At 40.3% G+C, this 22,796-nt stretch overlaps 1 long non-coding RNA gene across 1 annotated transcript in view; it reads right to left on the bottom strand.

Moving 5' to 3' along the window:
* Nucleotides 1–18,393: 18,393 nt before the first annotated feature.
* LOC111768168 (uncharacterized) overlaps nt 18,394–22,796 on the bottom strand; it is a 44,291-nt gene continuing 39,888 nt past the window's right edge. The window contains exons 2-3 of the long non-coding RNA XR_002800352.2: nt 22,251–22,379; nt 18,394–18,534 (exon numbers count right to left, since the gene is read on the bottom strand). This is a non-coding gene — a long non-coding RNA (uncharacterized lncRNA). The remainder of the gene's footprint in view (nt 18,535–22,250; nt 22,380–22,796) is intronic.

Here is a 22,796-nt window from a genome sequence, read left to right as displayed (position 1 = left end):
GGCCAAGATAAAAAAAAATAAAAGCAGGGATCAGATTTACTCTCTCATACAAAATAAGCAGAAAATGAAGAGTGCTTATGAAACAACGGTTTTCAGGAGACTGTACATTAGGCAACAATGGATGAAGATCCCTGAGAGATGGGAAACAAACACGGGGAGCCCCAGACCACCCAGCCTACAGCCTTGGGGGAGTTTCAGATCCCAGTGCAGGGACAGGGAAGTCAAGCAGAGCACGCAGACTCCCCAAGGTGAGGGGACAGAGCTGAGAGTCAGGGACCAAGAGCTCAGCTTTCCAGGGATGAGTTTGGATAGCAGCGCGCTACACAGAAGGAGCCCTCTGGAGATCTGCAGAAGGGCCCTCATCTATGATGAGCACAGACCAGCACACGTACCCGAGGAAACTCCTTAAGGCAAAGGAATGAAGCACCAGAAGGGTGAAGGGAACAGTTTCCTGTGCTCACACAGGGCCTGGCGTAGTTCCTGCTCCTCCAACCAGACAGGAAACCAAGATTCGTGGTGCTGTCGGTACTGTACACAGAGTGTCTTACTTAGACAGTGGGGAATCATTTCCCTAGCTAGGGCATTGCTCTGTCCTCACACAACAAATCATAGAAACAACTCATCCTACAATTTGTATTACAAAGAAAAGAAACGAAAATTTTAGAAGAAAAGAACTAACTTGGTTGACTCACATTACCAGATTCAAGGCTTATAGTCTTATTGTAAAGGTAGAGTGATTAAGACAGTTTGGTATTTAAAAGATGATGACACACAGGTCAATAGAAAAGAACATAGTCCAGAAATTGATCTAAACATACATGGAAAATTTATTTTTGACAAAACTGCAGCGCCAACTTAACGGAGAACAAATAGTTTTCTCAACAAATAGTGCTGAACAACTGGACATCACACGCAAACACACACACACAAAAACCATTTCTATACCTATGTCACTCATTAATAAAAATTAACTCAAAATAGATCAGAGACTTAAATGTAAGACCTAAAACTACAAAACTTCTTAAAGAAATCATAGACCGTGAGTTAGACAGAGGTTTCTTAGATATGCCGTGAAAAGCATAATACATAACAAATACATTAAGTAAAATCTTCTGCTCTTAGATACTATTAAGAGAATAAAAAGGCAAGCCACAGTGTGGGAGAAATTATTGCAAAACATGTATTTAAAAAAGGTCTCGTATCTGTAACATATAAAGGCCTCTCAAAAATCAACAATAAGAAAATCAAAAACCCAATTTAAAAATAGCCAAAAGATTTGTTGAAACTTCACAAAAGAAGATGCATCAATGGCAAATAAGCACATGAAAAGATGCTCAATATTATTAGTTATTAGGGAAATGCGTATTAAAATTAATGAGATGCAATTACATTTATTCTTTATTTATGAACTTTTCAGTTTGTCACAATGATGTTTTGTAGTTTATAGTATTAAATTCCTGAAAAATTTTTTGTTAAATTTATTCCCAAGTATTTTGTGACATTTATTAATTTCATTTTCCATTGCTCACTGCTAGTACATGGAATAAGTTATACAAATCTTGCAATGGTGTAGATTCAGCACCCTCATTATCTGAATATGCGCTGTCATATCCTGCATATACATACATACTAAATCCTACATTACAGTGTTAAAATTTTTGATTTAAGTAGTCCTGTCATTTTATACAAATTAATTTAAGTATAATTATGTTCAAAGCATGCATTTTGATGAGTTTTGTCATATGCACACGCTGTGAAATCATCAGCACAATAGATACTGAATACTTTCTTCATGCCCCAAATATTCCTTTGGCCTCTTTGTAACCCACACCTTCTCCCAACTCCACCTTCAGGAAACCACTGTATCTATTTTCTGTCACTACAGATTAGTTTGCATTTTTCTAGAATATCAAATAAGTGGAGTCAGGTTTTTTTTTTCTTTTTTTGGTTCGGCTTCTTTCAGTCAGCATGATGATTTTAAGATGTATCCTCATTCATGGATGCATCATTAGTTCCTTTTTCCTGAGTAGCGTTCCATGTAACAAATACGTTTTCAGCACTCTTTATCATTTACCTGTTCATGGACATTTGGGTCATTCCAGCGTGGCTGTTCCAGACAAAGCAGCTTCGCATGTCTGTGCACAGTCTTTGTGGAGACATATGTTTTCAGTTCTTTGTGGGGATGGCTAATATATGCTAGGCATTATGTTTAATTTTTTAAGAAACTGGTAAACTCTTTTCCTAACTGGCTGTAGACGTTTTCAGGCCATAAATTTTGTTATTGAGAGGTCAGTTTTCAGTGTAACTGAAATATAATGTATAAATTTTAATATAATGTAATTCTTTTGCAGATAAGCTATATTTCAATCCATAATGACTCTTTTTTTGGCTCAGGTGTCCTACGATATCACTCTAATTTATAGAGATGTGTATTTCATTTTATTTAGCTTTTTTGGAATATGTTGGGTTTCTTAACTGAAGACTGTTGACTTTCCTCAGTTCTTAAAATAATCAGCTATTCTCTCAGAGAGTATTTTCTTTCTCTTATTCTAGATATCATCTCCCTCTGGAACTCTGACTAGATCTAATTTAGGATTTCCCACTTTAATCTCAATTTCATTTCACTTTTTTTTTTTTGCTTCAAATCTCAATCCAGCATTTTCCGTAATTTCTTTTGATCTCTAATTTCTTCAAATCTATTTCCCTGTTTACTAATTATCTTTTCAGTTGGGTGTAATCTTGTGTTTATTCTTTCCACTGCCTGTCTAATGTCAATTATTACATATTATATTCTCAGATTCTATTTGGTCCTTCTTTGAAATCTTTTGAGTAGTCTTAAAAGTTTGTTATGGTTTTATCAAGTTTTTAAAACATTATTTTATTTTTTTACATATATTTATTTCATATTCTACATTATGATGATTCTGATATCTATTTGTGTGGTTCTAATTGTATTACCTGTTCTTTCTGATGATCTTCTCTTTCTGCATATAGTTAGAGATTCTTTTCTTTTTTTTTTTGCTTTTTCTCCCCAAATCCCCCCGGTACACAGTTGTATGTTTTAGTTGTAGATCCTTCCAGTTGCGGCATGTGGGACGCCATCTCAACACGGCCTGATGAGAGGTGCCATGTCTGTGCCCAGGATCTGAACCGGCGAAACCCTGGGCCACTGAAGCAGAGCGCGTCAACTTAACCACTCAGCCACGGGGCCAGCCCCTAGAGATTCTTGATTATGAGTTCATGGTCTTTGAAATTTTATCTGCGAGGAGTCTTTGTGTTAAAGTATGTTTTTCTGGAGAGGGTTTATTTGTTCACTCTGTAAAGCAACTGGGGGTGCCACCTATCACTTTTTTTTCACATTTCCTATTAGTGTCCCTAAAAAACTACAGCAACAGGTCATCCAGGGTGGGCAGAAATCTCTGGGGCAAATGTCAGATCTGGGACTGGCTAACTGCCCAGATTAAAGCTTTCTTGGCATTTCTACATCCCCTCCCAACTGTTTTACTTTCCAGCCAGCATGACCATGTGTAACATAGAAACATAAATTATTTTCCAGCAGTGTTTCTCTGACTGTGTAATCTACGATGTTGCTAGAGAAGAAAATCCTTATTTATTAAGTCAATAAAATATTGAATAAGCAGTTTATGGGTCACTCTAGACTATATTAAGATACAAATAAGAGCTTTCTAGTGATTAGGGCCTCTTGGTAACACCTTCTATCCAAGGCGATAGAGAACATCCGGCCAGTGGAAACTGAAGTAGGGAGTATATACCTATGTGCGTAGACTATGGTGTATCCTAAAGGACTTCTCTGCAGCAGAGCCAGTTACAAGAGACAGACTGAAAGGGATCACAGGTGGTTATATTATAAACAGGTTATTATGGATGGACTGCTTATGTCCCCCTAAATTCATATATTGAAGCCCTAACTCCCATCATGATGGTATCTGGAGGGGCCTTGGGAAGTGATCAGATCATGAGGGAGGGTCCTCATGACGGTATTAGTGCCCTTTTAACAGAGGAAGAGACACAAGATCCCTCCCTTTCTCCGCCATATAAGGACACAGAGAGAGCACGGCCATCTGCAAGGCAGGAAGAGGGTCCTCACCGGACCCCCACCAGGACAGCACTTTGATCTCTGACTTCCAGCCTCCAGAACTGTGAGGAAATGAATTTCTGTTGTTTCAGCCCTCCGGCCTGTGGTGTTTGTTACGGCAGCTCGAGCTGGCTGAGACCTAGGGGAAAGCTCACAAATATCCAACCAAAAACTTCTTACCCTCAATGGAGGGGAAGAAGACACCTTCCTGAAGAGACAGAAACAGACTTAGGGTCAGGAGTGCTCTCGCTGGCACTGCCCAGCTCCCTTCTGTTCCTGTGACCTTGGAGATTCCACTTCCCTTTCTGGTTCTCAGCTTCTCCATTCTTAAAATTGTTGAACGAAGTTGTTTCCATGGTCCCTTCCCTCTCCAATATTTCATGATATTAAGAGAAAAAATTTCTGCATAATAGACTTGTATTTAACAGTTACCCTACTTTGATTTATTATTTATCATAGAATCATTGAAAATTCCGTTCCAGAAGGGTAGTTAAAATCATATCAGTAAAGCGGTGCTCAGAAACATAGAGGTAAGGTTAAATGACTGGCCTCAGGCAGCAGAAAAAAATCAGACTCAGAGTGAAGGCAACACACCCCTGCCCCAATTGTGTCCTGCTTGGCCTGGGGCCACACCAGGCAGTGAGAAGACCTGTAAAAGCATCGAACAGCTTGTTACAGATAAGCAGGACAGCATGTGCTGTGGTTCCTAAGCCACGCTCATCTTCTATCTGCTATCACAGATGGAGATGAGGTGCTTGCTCTAGGTGTGTGCAACCTCAGCAAGGTAAGGGGATATAACAGCGCCTGATCTTTCAGGACCCATGCTCAGAAGTCAGCCAGGATGGGGTGTTTCCATGTCATTTTAAATGAGAGTTCAGTGTTTTCTAACCTGCAATATGAAAGAATCGGACAACTTAGATGAATTCTAAGGCTCACCTGTATTTTAATGCAAAGTTCACTCTGAGTTGCTACAAGATCTCAGGTTTAGTCATTGCTCAGGGTTGCCCAGTTCTTTAGGGGCAGAACCTGGCTTCCAGTCAAGGTCTGTTAATGTGAAATATCTAGAATATCTTTAATTATAGGACCGTATTGCTACATAGGTAAGGATCAATTGGAGTTTAAAATTGGCAACACACAATTAGGCCATAAGGATTATAGCCACTAGCTGCCCAATTCTAAATATTGTATTTCACTTACACTAAGTCACTGGTATTATGATTCTATTTTCTTCATCAGATCGCTGGGGAGCTTACGTTGAGTCACAGGACACCTGCAGACCTGCGAGTATTCCTATCAACATTTTAGTTCTGTTTGCTCTCAGATGATTATTGTCTCATTTTCACAGAACAGAAAAATAAGTACAGTAGAAAATAAACACGTAAGAAAAATGTCATAGATTTACAGTTAGTCTTACCTGGGATTCAAACCATATTTTAATCATCAGCTAAATGATCTAGAAAAATTACTTACCTTTTTATGAGATTACTCAACTATATAACAGGGATACTAATATGGATATTTTAAATTAACGTTAGTGTAAACGCCAAGCACAGTAGCAGACATGATCTGAGCCACTCACAAATTTTAGTTCCTATGTTACTTACTTTTGCTGCTAGAATTCTTCGTAACAAACAATCACAAAACCTAGTAGATTAACACAGCACACACTTGTTTAGCTTGGGAATCTGTGGCTTAGAGATGTAGGCTGGGCTCTGCTGGGAGTCTCTCCTGGTCTTGGCTGGGCTCAACCACACGTCTGGTAGTTGGCTGAGTGTTGGCTAATCTGGGATAGCCTCAGCGGGGACCACTGAAAAGCCTGACTCTGCCCACGTGTCTCATCTTCCGCTGGTGAGCTCAAGCTTGTTCCACTGGGGCAAGCATGTGGAAGGCAGAGGCCTCAGATCCAAAGTTAGAACGGGTGCACAGTCATGTCCACTGCTTTCTATTGGCCAATGCTAGTCATACGACCACCAAGACTTATGGGGTTGGGAAAAGGATCCACCTTTTTAATGAGAACCACAAAGATAAATAGTCCAGAGAATGGAAAAAGGGAGGGGTGATGGATTGAGGCCATTAATGCAATGAATCTACCTTCTCCTTTCTCTGGGCTTCCTGTGACTTAGCCTTGAAAACGCTGTTCCCATTAACCATCCAGATACGTCAACCATTTGATTTGTCCATTACATCAGCTTTCTACAAATATGCATGCACTTTAGGGAAAGTAATTGATTTAAAAATAACACTTTCAGAATTACAGATCTCCAATAATCTGTGTATGTTAGGAAAGCAGAGAAGAAAATGCAAGCCCCAGAATTGACAAAGGCTGTAAATTTCATACGCTTATTTATTTATTTACTATTTAAGACAATTCAGAGGTTTCCTTCAGTCTTTGATGCTCTGGTGATCTCTTCTGATGCTCCTTTATAAGCAAGATGTGTCACGACCACTAGGCATAGGGTAATGATGGCAACTACATAGTCTGGTCCAGCCAAGCTGCTTTGGGCTATCTTTGTCTCTTGGCTTGTCCCTCTTTGGCACCTTCCAGAGCCTAACAGCAACTACCCTTCCCCTCACTGGAGCAGAGTCTTCATAAGCGTCCCCTCATAGTAACTCTCTTTAAAAGTATATGACATGATTTTCTTGCCTTATTCGGCTCACAAATTCTCCCCCAATGTGTTTGCAAGTTGTACTCCAATTCTACTCCCGCTTCCTCCCCTTAATATGATCTCTGCATTTTATTTCCACTTGCCCCATTCTGCTCTGTACCCAGATATATTGCCTTCAGTACTTACTGTACGTAAGGGTTTGCACCTGCTATATCAGAGGATCTTCCTCTTCTTCCTGTCTCTACTCCCATGCTCACTTCTATTTGCCTGCAGGGTTTCAGTGTTCATTCCTACACTCAGTCTTTTCCTCATTCTTTCTTTCCTATTTGCCATCTTCTTACTTCATCTCTAGGACATTTGCCTTGGAGAACAGTAGAAAACAGAGACAAGGAGTCTGGGTGACCTTGAATGGCAGATATCGGACTCATAGTCTTTCTCTTTCTAGAGCTTCATGATTATCCTTAGATAGTAGAGGCTTTGTGAATCTTCAATCAACAAAGAAATAAGATCCATTCTTACTCCTGTACCATTGAAGAAATGATTTACTCTTTCCCTCCTTAATTATCATAATGATACTGTCATAACCTTAACTATCCCGATATCCCGACCATGGTTCATTCACAGTTGAACATTTGGCTCCATCCTTCTACATTGGAGTAGCACCTAATTTAGTGATAGGAAAGTAAGGTTTTTTTTTTTTTTTAACAACCTTATTGATATATAATTAATATATCATACAATTCAACCATTTACATTGTACAACTCAATTGTCTGTAGTATATTTATAGATATGTGCAACCATCACCAGTAAATTTTAAAAACTTTCCATCCCTTCAAAAAGAAACTTGGTATCCTTTAGTTATTACCTCTCTGTCCTCCCACCCACCCAACGCAGGCTAAAGAGCCACTATTTTATGTCTCCTTAGATTTCAAAGGAAATAAGCTTTAAAGACAACTTACAAGGAAGGAATATCCTTGAAATCCGCTTGAATTGTTTTTACAATATATTACAAATAGCCATATTTATATGCCAAGTTGGACAACAACATAGCTTTTCTCAATAAATCCAACATAGCCAGATTAGTCTCCAGGATTGGAAAAGACAGCTGTTTCTTCAAGTGGCCATTAAATGAACTAGTTGGCTGGTGTTTCGGGATCATGGTCTTACAAATAAATGATGTTGCACTGTGGAAACTCAACTTGGAAAGATACTCATTCTGAGAGTAGCAGTTTATGCTGGTGACAAAGCTATGAGATATGAGGTTTGCGACCTGTTAACATCCATCTTTCCAACCAAATGATGAAGCTACTCCAAGAAATCAGGCTCATCTGGAAAGAGAAGTAGGAATGAGAGATTCAGAAAAGGATCCTGGTGACACTGGAGTTCTAATCTCATTTGTCCCTGAGCCTGTACAGTATGTTGCTCTTCCCTCAGCTTGGTTTATGTGAGCCAATACATTTCCTCCACTTTCCTGGAGCTCAAGTTGGGTTTCTGAAACTTGTAACCCACCCAAAAGTCTTTACTAACACAACTACAATTTATATATTGTTAATACTTTTTTTTAAGCAGATGGAAAATGTCACATCATGGTATAAGGAGATTTTTCTCAAGGTCTAGAATTGGATGTCAAATTCAAGATCTCATCTTAAAGACAAACTCAATATTAGTTTTATTTCAATAGATTGCTTCACTCTAAAACAATTTCTCAATATTTTGTAGAGTGGGCTAAATATATATGTTATGTTTGGGATTTTAATCCAGAAAGGAAGGTACTAGAAACACACAAATGAATATGACCCAACTTTTGTCCTCAAAGAGCTCACAGTTAAGTAGTGACAATACACAAGAAAACAGATAATTTAAGAAGTAATATGACAAATGAAATGATATTTCACATAATTTGAAAATCTATAACTTACTGGCAGATAATATTTTGTCAAAATTTACTTTCTTTACCTTGAAATGAAAAACAAGAGATTTTTGTTTTGTCTTCTAAATAAGTAATTATATTCTAATTTTGAATATATTTTTACAAACTACATCTCTATCCCCCACACTTACTCTCTTACCGAGATTGTCTTGTTCTCCTAGGTCAATGTACTTCCTGTGCCTTTGGCAGCTGAGGGATCACTATGGTTCATGCACATTTGATAGCCGTGTGTTTAAATTCCGCTCCTCCCATTTACTAACAGAATAACATTGGACAAGTTATTTCCTCTTTGTATCTCTCTCTCTTTTTTTTTTTTTTAAAAATAAAGGATACTAAGATAATAATTCCTAGAACGTGGAATTGTTGAGAGGATTAGCTGTGATGCTGTATGGAATCCAAGGGTTAGCCTCTGGGGGTCCTAAATCTTCCAGGGTTTCAGAGTTACTCTCATCTTTAATAGTAAAATGATAGTGGCTTGGGAGCGTAACTCATGAATAGTGAAAATCAAGTAATTTATTCAGCGTTGTCTTATTTCTTCACCTTCTAGACTATGTTGTATGACTCCCTTTCCTTCCTCAAATAGGCCCTCTAGGTATTTTGGTGGTTGCAAGGGATCCTGTCAGCATGCCTCCTTCTCCCATCTCTGTATGTGAGTAGGAGGCTGGAGTATGGCACAATGTATTCACCCCCTCCCCAATATTGCATCTGAACCCCAGGCCCTGCCACATCTTCCCCCCACATACACAACACAGAGAAAAGATGCTCTCCTTCTTTGATGCCAGCTTTCTCCCTCTCCATCCCTTCTTTGGTAAATATCTGTAGGAGTCTCCTAGGGAAGACCCTCCACGTTCTTCCCTGGAGGGCCCAAGCAGTGCTTTACCTGGGAGCTTCAGAAACGTGTCAGCCTGTGTGCAAGTATTCACACAAGGCATTATTCCAACTCTGATCCTTGGATCATCGATTTCCGGTCTTCTCATTAAGATAGAAACCATCCTCACAGTGGAGTACACATTATGATTCTTTTTTTTTTTGAGGAAGATTAGCCCTGAGCCAATGTCTGCTGCCAATCTTCCTCTTTTTTTTGCCGAGGAAGACTGGCTCTGAGTCAACATCTGTGCCCATCTTCCTCTACTTTATATGTGGGACGCCTACCACAGCATGGCCTGACAAGCAGTGCTAGGTCTGCACCTGGGATCCGAACCGGGGACCCCAGGGCCGCCAAAGTGGAACATGCAAATTTAACCACTGCACCACAGGGCCGGCCTCCACGTTATGATTTTTTAAAAAAATGTAATTCCTTTTTTTCTGAAAAAATAGATTAGATAAGCATATAAAAATATAGTGGAATTCTGACCTCAGTTATCCCTCAGGTAAGGTGTTTGTCTTTGCAAGAAAAGCTGGAATGCTTTAATTGCCCAAAATATTGCAAATCCAATGTGCAGCAGGGGAAACGCATATTCTACGGTGTCAAAGCATCGTGAGAACAATCAGCTGACATATGTTCTATCAAGGAACTGGAATGGGGAGTAAGAGAACAGAATTAACATAATTTTTAATTTATAAACTTGCAAAAGAAAGCCTCATAAACAAAAATGGAGATAACTCTAAAACCATCCCAACCTTTGACTGAGGGAGCTTATGAGGAGGAAACGTGAGGGGTGCAGCCTCCAGAGAACGGCTCATATTTAGGCCAGGGGATTACAAAGATCAGAAAGTGCCTTTTCCTTAGAGAGGGAGCTGGTCTTAGACCTAAACTATAGGAGCAAGTCTGGTGTCAATCTAATTTAAGCACCATAGGCTGTTTTATCATGACACCTGAATAGAAAGAGATGTTTTGTAGAAAGGGCCTCCTACAGCATGATTCTACGTTCTTACATTTCTTTTCTCTTTCCACATGTGTGCCGACCATAGGGTGTTTCATTCACAAAATTCATAGTCCAGTGAAGGGTGACAGACTGGAAAATCAAGTTTGTATATGGCATAAATAGTACTGAAATCATTCTAGATTATTGAAAATCCACCCAGTGTGACGGTAGAGAAGAGAAAATCCTTTCAGGGAGGTAATGATATCTGAGCTGAGCATTGAAAATGTGAAGGAGTTAGGGGGAATAGAGGCTCGTGGAAGTTGTCCAGAAAGGGAGAGGGCATTTGTAAAGTGTCGTTAGTGAAAAAGCACATAACAAGGATCCTGTGTTTCCATTGCCACTGCAAAGAAAGCACCTGAGTAGAGGATGAGACCTGAGGAGGTGATGAGACCTGAGGAGGTGATGAGACCTGAGATGGCAGAAGTAGGCAGGGACTATGTCATGCAGACTGCTAATTTCACACATCTCGATTCAGGTTCTGTGGTTATCAGCAGGAGAAACCAAGTTTTGATAATTTATAGAAAAATCAAGTTTTTGAAGGGTATGTGTGTGGTCAACTAAAGAACTGAATGGACAAGTGAACAACCGAGAAGCGTGTGATTCCAGGAATCCAGAAGGAAGGAATCCACAAACTGCCATTTCTGTTCAAGTATCTGGCTGAGAAGTTCTGCCTGGCTCGTTTGGGTCTCACACCCATGTCTGAACCGAGCACTGTGGGTATTTGGGAAACCTTGATCCTCACTGCAAGGAAGAGCAGTGATGTCCAAGTCGGGGGGAGGGGGACGCTGCTCTCAGAGGATCACAAGTTGGCACACTGGGGTCTGGAGGAAACACTGAAATGGCTAATTACATTTATTTATTTCAAAATAAGGAAGACATGACACCTTACAGATAGTTACTGTATGTCTTGAGTTGGCCTCCTCACTCTCCACATGTCAGGTGACCACATATCATGGGCCACGTAGGAGGGAGGAGTGAAGACTCCTTTCATATGCGAGGGATTAGAGCAGCTCTCTCACTCCTGTGTTCCACCTCAGCAGATTCAGGTTTATCGACTCAATTTACTTGTTTATGGATTTACAGATTACATTGTCCAATTTCATCTGAACATTCTCGCAAAAAGGAGAATTATTGTAGAAGATTACTGCAGAGAAATAGCAGATTTAGGATTATAGGAAAATGCAAGCACATGTGAACAGCAAGAAAATGGCAGAGCTAAGGGCTTCGCTCCCATTGCAAGCTCTTTATGAGCCACGTTACGTGGGAAACCAATGCCTTCCAGATATATGGCGCCCTGCAGACACCCTGGGGAGAGCAGGTCTACCTTCTTCCTCCACATGAAGATGACATGTTAATGTTGAGTGCAGAAGTAACTGGCTTCTTTATTTTGAAAAAAATCATTACTATTTCTTAAGAACATTATATAAACAGGTGTTAGATATATTTCCATCATTATGTGATTTCATTGCCAAAAATAACACAAGTAATTCACCTGTGTAAGCAAGAAAAGAAAAAAACCCTCCTTCAAGTATTTAAAAAATCTTGGAAGCATAATTTCTAATTTCTTAATAAAAAATTTAAATAAAGACTTTCAGTGGGATTATAACCCATCTGTTAATAATAAAAAAAAGTGCAATACCTTCCAATTAGTTTGGAGAACAACTGATTGACATTATAAAAGATGGAAAATTGAGGGACAAATTTTAACACAAATTGTTACTTAATTGGCGTATGGGATTTAATCCTGAGCATCGTCATTCAGTGAGCACAAAAATGAATTCCTCCTGGATATCACAGTGAGGCGTCTTTTTCAGCTGTGATAGTCATTAAAAAGCAGAGAAATAAACTGATCTTAGATCCACACAAATTATTATAACACAAAGCACCGAACCAAGTTTTCAAATTTAATAGACAATATTTAGTCACATTTCTCACATGAAAAAGTTGTACTATTAAGTGATCATTTTAGGTTATTGCTTATTTTATCTTTATCTCATTTTTTTAATTTCTATTTTGTGTATTTTTTTAGTATATATGTGGCTATTAGTAAATTACTACTAAAAATGAATGGAATATATATATATTTTTTTATCAATGCTTAAAAATATTTCATAGGAAGAGATCTGGGAAAAAACAGACCTGTAGACCCTTATCTAGAGAATGGTTTACCAGGTGTCAGCAAGTAACAGTCATAGCTCCAATCCCGGCACGGCAAGGTAAACATTGTTTGTGGCTGCTTTCAAAGGCATAATTGAGTAGCTGAGACATGGACCTTATGTCTTGCAAAGTCAAAATCACTTATGATCTGGATCTTTACATGAAGGTCTCTACCCTCTTGTTTAAATAATTGGCAATAAACATAGTCAGTCTATTTTTGTTTTCTGATGTACCTGTATAACGGTCTTGGGGAAAATAAATAGTTTGATTTCTAGAGTAACAGTTCATGGGCATGCCTCTATGTTTTTGAGGGGCAGGTGTCTGACAGACAAAAGGCAATTTGGGGATTTTTCTCTTAGAATTTCCTTTCCCCCCCAGACTGTCAACACAACAAAGTATTCCTTTAAGAGATTGTATATGGCTGCCCTTTATTAGACAGGGTTAACATTTCTGATGTTTACTTGAACAGGGTTTGTGCATTTAACTATTTTTTGAAAAGATTAATTTTCACTGAGTATACAAATCTACTTCAAACACTACAAAATCCAAACCTCTCCAGGGGGCTGACCACTGGTGGTGAGCTGATCCCCTCGGTTATTTAAACAGCAGCACCGCTGCCCAGAAATAAAGGATGTCCATGAGGAACAGGAATCTTAAAGTACTACCTGCAGAATGAAAAAGCTCATGGACCTTTGGAAGCATCGAATTAATGGGTGATTATATTTATTTGGAGATTTTTAGGTAGATGGGTGTTGATTTTCTTGTGGAACCTTTACAAATCTCAAGAAAAATGGATTCAGGAAAATTCCTGCTAATCCAGTTCAAATTGTGTAAGTAAATTTCTGACTCCTGTACACTTCATATCCACCCTTCCCCCATCAGATAAGTTGTGTCCCCCTCGGGTCAGTTAGTTCCTTGTTTCCTCAAACTTGACTCAGGTGAGAGACAACAGTCAAGGGACTCCTGTCTTTCTGGGCTGAAATTCAGCCACCTGGACTCAGTCCATTCATTTGTGTGTCCATTGATCTGACATTCACACATCTAGCCTATTCCCAAGGAAGAAATAATCACTTTTTCATTTATTGTGACATTACTAGATATCTCAATATGTTAAGAGCGAATGCTAATGTCGTTGTTTTGTTTTCCATTAATCAGCTTCCATTTCATAAACAAACTTTTTTCTAAATAAGCCCAGAAGATTATATTTTAGTTTTAAATTGGAAATTTGAAAAGGAAGAAAGAGAAAACCAGAATTGTTTGTGTCTGTACTCTGCACCTGGCATCATGTTCTTTAAATGAATATGCATTTGACATTCATAATCTCTTTAGCCCATACATTGCGTCCTGAAGAAGGTATCACTCTCTTAACTTTACTCATGTGGGAACTGAGACCTGGAGAGGCAAAGGGTTTATCTGACATCCACCAACTAAAAATGACAGACTTGGGATTCATACCTAACCTGTGTCTTTCCAAAACCCATTCTCTTAACTAGCTTCCTTTCTATGTTCAAACTTGTGTTTCCAACGCATTCAGTTTTCAGTTTTAAATTTCATCTCATTTCCAGTCAATTTGCAGATTTATGTTTCCCAAATATTTCAGCTAGGGGTTTTCCAGGAACTACCATCTCATTTGCTCCTCATTTCTTTCTCCCTTCCACTCCCCTCTTCCTCCTCTCAATTCCTTCATTAATTCAAGTTTTTCGGTGTGTCTACACTGTATCTAAGGATTCGCTCACTTCCCATACCCTTTGTGTGTGAATTCTTATACCTCCATGGACTTCATTAACTCCCATTCCCAGCTGCTGTTACATCATCCCCTTGGGATCTGGGATCAAATCTCTCTTAGTGAAAAGGGGCTTAAGATCTGCCAGAGCTATAAACCCCACATTTGGCTCTCTTGCTGAGCCTGCTTTGGACCAATTGCTCATGTCTGGAAAAGGATCTCTGGCCCACATCCTGATAACTGTCTTGTTTTCCTGAGACTCTTCAAGCCTGTGGTTTCTGCAGTGGGCTATAGGATCCTCAACCTCCTGGCAGCCTTCCCTGATGCTCACAGCTTGCCTCTCCCACTGTAGCTTGGATCTTACCACCTGCCTTTTATTTTAACTGCCTCATGGTAGGGTCCATCCCCTTGTGGGACAACCACGATTCTGAACAAGTGTTGATGTTGTATCACACTCTCTGCATAATGTTCCTCATTCTAGAGGTGGATTTGGTTACATCTGCTATAGCTGAGTTCAATGCACACTCATCAACTCACACCACTCCCGGCAACAAGAAGGCTTGGCCCGCTGCAAGGGTGATTCATGTCTAATTCCAAATGCCAGCCTCTAAATTAAAATGGTTTTGCTGCAGTTGACCTACACCTGCCTGGCTTTGTCCAAGACTCAACATTGCAGGAACACATAAAACACACAAAATTGTGAGACATGGTTCTTCATCTCGATAGCCATTTAGTCGAATTTGGGAAGTTTCATCAATTGAACTGTGTCCCCCTTTAAATTCACATGTTAAAGTCCTGGCCCTCATACCTCAGATTGTGACCTCATTTGGAAATAAGATCATTACAGATGTAATTAGTTAAGTTAAGGTGATGTCATCAGGATGGGCCCTAATCCAAAGGATTGTGTCCTAATAAAAAGGGGAAATTTGGACAGAGACACTCACAGGGAGAATGTCATATAAATGTGGAAGCGGGGATTGGGGTGATGTTTCTACAAGCCAAGGAACGCCAAAGATTTCCAGTAAATCTCCAGCAGCTAGGAGAGAGGCCTGGAACAGATTCTCCCTCACAGCCCTCAGAGGAATTCAACTCTGCTGACACCTTGATCTTGGACTTTGAGTCTCCAGAACTATGAAAGCATGAATTCCAGTTGTTCTAAGATACGCGGTACGTGGTGTTTTGTTCCATCAGCCCTAGCAAAACAATAAAGGAAGTAAGATGTCATTCACGATTCAGGTGAAGAATCGTGGGACCCAGTGAGTAAATTGGGCAGTGTAGTCAGTTTCAAAGACGGATCTAGATTGAAATATAGAGCATCCAATTAATAGCTACTTGCTTTTCAGTAAGCTATCCTTTCTCAACTTCAATATTTTCAGCCGCAAAATGTTAGTATGTAGGACCTTTCTCAAGGGTTGTTGTGAAAGGGGAGCAGGCAACACACATGGAAGTATTTATTACCCACAAAATTGAAGTTTTTAAATGTCGAGCAAAGTAGTAGAGAAATTAAATGCCTTAGGAGGTCAGAGAAAGCAGGAATCTCTGTATGATCAAACTGCTCTTTTGAAAATTTCTATTGGTATTAAAACAAAATTTGTAATAGTGCGGAGTTTTAAATTTTTTAAAAGGAAAATATCTTAATAAAGTAACACAGGGCCGGCCCGGTGGCGCAGTGGTTAAGTTCGCATGTTCCGCTTCTCAGTGGCCTGGGGTTCGCTGGTTCGGATCCCGGGTGCGGACATGGCACCGCTTGGCATGCCATGCTGTGGTAGGTGTCCCACATATAAAGTAGAGGAAGATGGGCACGATGTTAGCTCAGGGCCAGGTTTCCTCAGGAAAAAAAAGGAGGAGGACTGGCAGTAGTTAGCTCAGGGCTAATCTTCCTCAAAAAAAAAAAAAAACCATTAATAAAGTAACACATACCTGTGAAGTTCTTCTGATTTTCTAAATTATCATTTAGTTTTGGTAAGGATGTCACAATTATTTTCTTTCAAATATCTGCTCGTCAACCACATTAATCACAAGCAGCGTTCTGTTGAGTCCTCTGTGATTTGGAGGAGATAAGTTAGAAGCAGTAGTATGAGCTACTTGTATGCTAAAAAAAGTTGAATCCAAATTATGCAAATGATTTTGGCCCAGAGCTATTTTTTGATATTTTAAACTTTTTGTTCCCAAGGTTGCCTAGAAAATTCAACCAAGAGTTATGAACTCTTGGCAAATCTTGTCTTTGCTCTGCCTCTCTGTCTCATTCACAAGCCGTTAGAAGCCAGCCCCTCCTCACCCTGGGCCCTGCCCCTCTCTCTAGCCCAAGGCCAAACATGTTCTCCATTGTCTCCTGGTCAGCCTGGGTTGACTAGATATGACAGACTGGCTAATGCCTCTGTCTTTCACAGTATTTTTCCCCTAGGTCTGGAGTCTGTCCCTCTGCATCTTGTCTGCCTCCTAAGCTCCCACTTACTCTTCAAAGCTGTCTGTTGTCACACCCCCATGAAACTTTTCTTCTTTCATTCTTTCTCCTATATTTACTTTTCCACTCTATTATATTCTTATAATGGTCTCACTTTCCAGACTGAGCCTGCACTGAATCTAGAGCAGTGCCCCCTGTCAGACTGCACGACTTGAGGCTTGGGGCCGCAGGGTCCTCCCTGAGTCTCCAGGTTCCAGAACAATGTCTGGCACTTTGGTAGATACTAAAACCTATCTTCAGAATAAAGGAAAGAAGAGCAGAAACTCTATTAACCAGAATATTTGAAAACCTGCTAGTTTCTTGCAAAAAGAGCTGACACTTTTATCAGCTTACTGTGGGCCAGGTGCTGCTCCAGCTGCTTGAGGGATATGAACACCTCATGTTCACAATCATCATATGAGGGAGGTAGTATTTCTAGCATCTTCAGTTCACAGGCAGGGAAACTTGAGACACAGAGAGGTCAAAGACTTTGCTCAAAGTCACTCATCCAGAAAGTGGGAGGGGCAGGATTTAAACCAGAGGCTCTGTATCCAGCATTTGCGAGCTTAACCACTGTGGCATGTAGCCCCTTAGGGCTAGGGATCTGACGCAAGAAATAAGGCATACCTTAATGAGAACTAAACTAGCAAGGAACATAGATTCAGCACTCTCTCCTTCTCTTGTCCCACAGCATCTTCCACCTCAACTCTTCTGCCTCCTTGGTGTGCCCCAGTCCCCAGTCCTCCCAGTAGTGGACCCAACTCCACTCCTCTGGGAAGCCTTCTGGGGTTGCACCTCTTAGTGGGAAGATGTCTTTCCTCAATGCCCACAGCCCCTTCCTGCCGCTCCTCCTTCACCTTTCACCTGGTATCACAGTGCTTGTTTAAATGGACCATTTCTTCCAGAGACTAGTTAATCCCCTGAGAGCAGAGCCTGTCTGACACAAGTTTGATTAGTATAAACTGTGGAGAGCATTTTGCCTCGCCCCTGGTAGGTGTTTGGCAAATATTTATTGAAAAGATGAGTGAATGATCACATTGTAACAAGAAGTCATTTAAAATACTTTAGGGTAAAAACAATTGCTGTGATTTAGTGTGTTTAACAAATAAACATGGTGAAAAGCCATTATAACACGGACTAATAAAACGCAGGTTAGCTTCTGTACGAGAGGGCAAATTATGTTCCGCAGACAGTAACCACATCGAACAAATCCACAAGGCAATGGGCTAAGTCTAACGCCGCTTCCGAATACCAGAACCATAAAGGTCACGCTGCATATTTGAGATGAATCCAATCAATTATACTGTCAAACAGGCCATAAGGCAAAAAAATTTACTATTCACTTTGAAATTTCCACCCATAAATAAAGCACATGGCTCTAGCCTTATTGTTGAGCTGCGTGATTTACTGGTGTGTGTGTGTAGGTTTTTAAAAATGAGGAAAGTATATGTGTGTGCGCCCTATATGTATGCATGAATTATGTATGTATGTATAAAAGAGGATTTAAAAGATACTGCCAGTGCGATGCAAAGAAACCCCCAACTCTAGAACTCTCTCAATATCTAAGCTCACCTTTCCGATCCTCTTTTTAAGAAGGACGCTGTGGCATCCTGGCTCTTCTCTGTGCACGCTGAGTCAGATGACCCGTTTGTTTTCGCAGATGCTCAGAAGAACAGCACCGCCACGTAAATGCGTCCGTCTTCAACTTCTCTCCTTTTGCAGAGAATGTGAGAAAACATAGATTGTATCTGTGTTTTTGTCAATTACTTTTTTCTTCTCACATAATGTGATACACCACCAGACCTCAGGTCCTAAACCTTAAGGGAAGGTGTAGTTATCTGGGATCCATGTGTGTTTCTTCTAATGAAGAAAACGTTTTCCCCTGATCTGTGCTGGTGCCGTCATCTGACTACCGTTCTCGCAGGCTCTGTGGTCCTTTGCCAGGAGATTACTGATATCAAAAACCAGATTTTTTTTAAAGTTTATTGGGCAACTCTAAGCACAAGCAGAGAACTCCTTTTTAGACTTCAGTCAGAGGATATCTGTACTCCAAACATTAAAAATATTCATTTGTGCAAGGGTTTCTCCCTGTGACTGGAAACATGATACCAAGTGAAAGTCAGCAGTGAGGTCTGGTGAGGCCCAGGCCAGGGACTGAGGCTCTGGCTATTGTGCTCATTGCCAAGTGCTCTGTAGACACTTAAAAATGTCCTGGAGTGGTTGAAACCATGTTATTTACCTGACATTTGGAAAGCATAATTAAAATTAAAAATAACAAATATAAACCCCAAGTGAAAGGTTTGGAAGAGGTATTTATTTATTCAAAAATCTTTGATTGACTATAGTGCTAGCCCTTTACTCGTGGCAGGATACCTCGAGTAATTTCACATTTGCAAGCAAAGACGCAGACTGTGTAACATCCTGCTGTGACATCCATGGACATGGAGTCAGCTCTTCTCAACAAATTTCTTTCCTCTCTCTGGGGCTCCCATGGGTCCTGTCTTGCTACAGCACACCCCGCTCCTTACCATGCTCTTGTTTTCTCTCTGAAAATCTGATCAGCACTGAATGTTATCAGCCATTGGTCCTGAGGTGTGAAAGTCAGTCATTTTGGCACTTTTCTTGCGAATGTATTATTCTAGTTATGCATCTTCTTCTCATTGGAGCAATGCCAGCCCTGGGCAAGAGGACCACAGACTAGGGAAGAGAAGCCATTATTTTATTGGCTAAGTTTACCTGGTGGCTGAGATACAGAGGAAGATCACAACCAGAATCAGTCAACTGTTTACTCATTTTAATGGCTGGGGAGGTGGCTACGGAAAGACCATCCCACGTCTGCCTCCCTCTCTTGTGAAGTAGCCAGAGGTCATCTGCAACGACAGGTCATCTGCGCGATGAGGCCGTAGCTTGCGGGGACCAGGTGACTTTGGAACCTCAACCGCACATAAGAGAGAGAAAGTGAGGAGAGACGGCTGAGCTCAGGAAAGGAACGGAGGGCGGACTGTGCAAGCAGCTGAGCTCAAGGGATGGTGCCTTTGTAGAGAAATCAGAAGTCTCTGACCAGGAATTTGCCACCAAAGCAAAAAATAAACAAACTCACATCCAGAGTGAGTGGATCTGCTTTTCTCATAATGATGACTTCAGACATAATGACATTCCTTCCAAATCATCTATCCTGTGGAAAATTGGATGCAGATAGCTGAACTGATACGGGCCCCTTGAATAACTAGGCTGTGAGTCTCTAGTCTGAGAGCTTTGCCATTCTCCATACATCGTGCGTGGTAAAGCTGAGTGCAAGCTTTTCTCCCTGGGATTCTTTCACATGCTTTATATTTTATAGTCATCCATTTATTCAACAAACAGATAATTTACAATTATTACTAATGCATTAATAAGGGGCTCAGGAATTCTTCTTCGGGTGCTAAATTCCTTTGTACATTCCATTTTATAAGAATTTCTCCCTTTAGCCTCAGACATTAGTGCACATTTGAATCCCCCGAGAATGCTATAAAAATGCAGATCCTGGGCTCCTAGGTCTGGTGTGAGTTCTGAGACTGTGCACTTCTAATAAGCTTCTTGGAGATGGCAATGTTGGTCATCTGTGGACCTCACTTTAAGGAGCAAAGTTGATGGCCAGTGTTTCTCATAGTTGGTCAGTAAGACAATTAGCTGGGGGGCTTTTTAAAAATGCTTATTCCCCAGGCCTCAACCCCAAACATTCTGATTTAATTGCTTGGAGAGGAAACTAGATAGCTGTAATATCTGAAACCTCTTAGATGATTTGCATGGGGCCCAAGTTTGAAAAGCACTGCGCAGGACTGTCCCCCTAAATTTGTTGAAGCCCCTAGACTTCAAATTAAAGGTGAGCTAATGCACCCTGTTTATATACAGCCATTTGACCACAGGCAGAAATGAAGTGGTTGTGATATAAGAATGGAAATGGCTCTCGGCAGCATAACTTTAAAGAACTGCAGGTCACCTTCGCACGTGAAGATGCCCAGCCTCTGAGCGCTCAGCCACGCTAGCTAAGAGTTGTGATTATAGCCAGTTAGGCCCTGAAGAAAAAGCCCTGTTACACTCTTTCCAGGTGTCTTGAGGTTATGGGATGCTCTCTTGTCCACATAATTCCTGACATGCCTGCTAAGGTCTGAGGACAGAGTCCTTTTTCTCTGGATATGACAAACCCAGATTCTCACAGGGCAGAAATAAAGCCTTTCCCTTCTATCTGCCAAAATCCATACTAAATCTTATTTGAAGGGGTAAGAGTTTACAACATTTTCCCTCTTTGCACTAGAGATCTTCTGCTGCCTTCTCCTACTAAGTCTGATAAAGATCAAAAATGGAGCTTTTGTTTTATTCATACCTAGCGAGTTTATGCTCTTTGAGTTAAAGACTCATACATTTAGAGAAATATGAACAGACAATTGTTTCCACCTTTGGAACTAGAGCATCAGTCTTTAAGTGCGCAAGGATACTGGACGAAGCAAGCTGGACAAGACTCTACCATCCTGGAACTCATAATCTAACATTCATTGGTGTTAAAGGTTAAAGAGCATTGAATGTCAATTCTTCATTCATTCAATAAGCATTTACTAAGTTCTTCTGCGGGCGACTACAATTTTCACATCTTTTTGTATCATCAGCAAAGGGGGCTTGGAGTAAAATAGGCAGAGACATATCATTATAGTTCATCAAATATTTGTTGTTATGCCTTAAAGAAAAGCTGCATGTGGATGTGAAGCTTGGCTGGAATCCTAACGTCCATGATCACACTCGTTCAATGAGAACAGCATTTTCACATCAGACTCTGATGGCTTTACACTGCCTTTGCACCCACATGTTCCCACAGTGCTCCCCACAAAGTCCAGCACAGAGCTGGGTCTGCAGCAGGTACTCTGAAAGGCTACTGATCAGTTTCACATCTCAAAGACACCAGCACTGACAGGCCCCATAAATACCATTACACTGACCAGCCCCAAAGTATAATCAATCCCAGTAGGAAAAACAAATTAAGCATCTCCAGGCTTTTTTTTCTCCCTTCCTCTTTTCTTTGGGCTTCTCTTTCTCTGTCTCTGTTGTCCTTTCTCATCCCATGTCTAATGTCTCTCTTTTTCTCCTTCTGTCTCCCTCTGGGCTGTAGATCTCCATTTCAAATAACTTTGATCTAATCTTGAATGGAAAGGCTTTTAACCTCATAGGTCACATTAAGAGAAAATCCTGACATTATTATGTAAATATGTTTTATTTTTCTCTGTCGTCTTATACTATTTTAAGCAGGGGGCACTTGCTTTAGCAACTGGTCAAAGTATATGCTGAAATCTCAGGGGTCTGGGCTTGTCTTTACTTGTATCCTCCATAAAATACAGAGAGCCTTTTGCATGCATAACAAGATTCACGAACAAGAGGAAGAAAAGGGAGCGAACACTTACAGAAGGCTGGCTTCTATATCGTGCTGGGCAGATTCACTGAAGAATTACAATTCTGAGAGGTAGGGGAGAGTCTTCTCACGGCAGCATTGTGCTAGGATTGTCATGCTTTCTTTCAATGAATCCTTTTCTCTGTGGAATGGGGAAAAGAATGCATAATTCTCCATTGTTCCATCAGAGAGATTAAAAGTCAAACTTATATCCATTTTTAGAGAAATGCTCAGCACTCAAGAGGTGAGATACAGCTGAGATACAACCACACACACATTGGGAAGCTGTAACATGACAGTCAACATGGAAACTGTCACCTTATTATTTATACTGTGATTAAAAAGGTGGATAATATCAGAATTCTTGAAATTGAAGGTATATAATATAAAATAATAATATACTACTATTCTATTAATAATAATCACTAAAACTAAAGGTGGAAAAATCCAAAAATAATGGGAAATGCAATTATTTTCATGACAATACACTAATAAAATTTAAGTTTTACAGTTTTCATTTGGTTTTTCTTTAACAGAAAGCAAGATTTTGGATAGCCTT

Source organism: Equus caballus, chromosome 15 (genome assembly GCF_041296265.1).
Source record: "Equus caballus isolate H_3958 breed thoroughbred chromosome 15, TB-T2T, whole genome shotgun sequence".
In the NCBI taxonomy this organism is placed as follows: Eukaryota; Metazoa; Chordata; class Mammalia; order Perissodactyla; family Equidae; genus Equus; species Equus caballus.
Note: the sequence above shows the minus strand (reverse complement) of the source record. Positions and strands in the feature narration are given on the sequence as shown.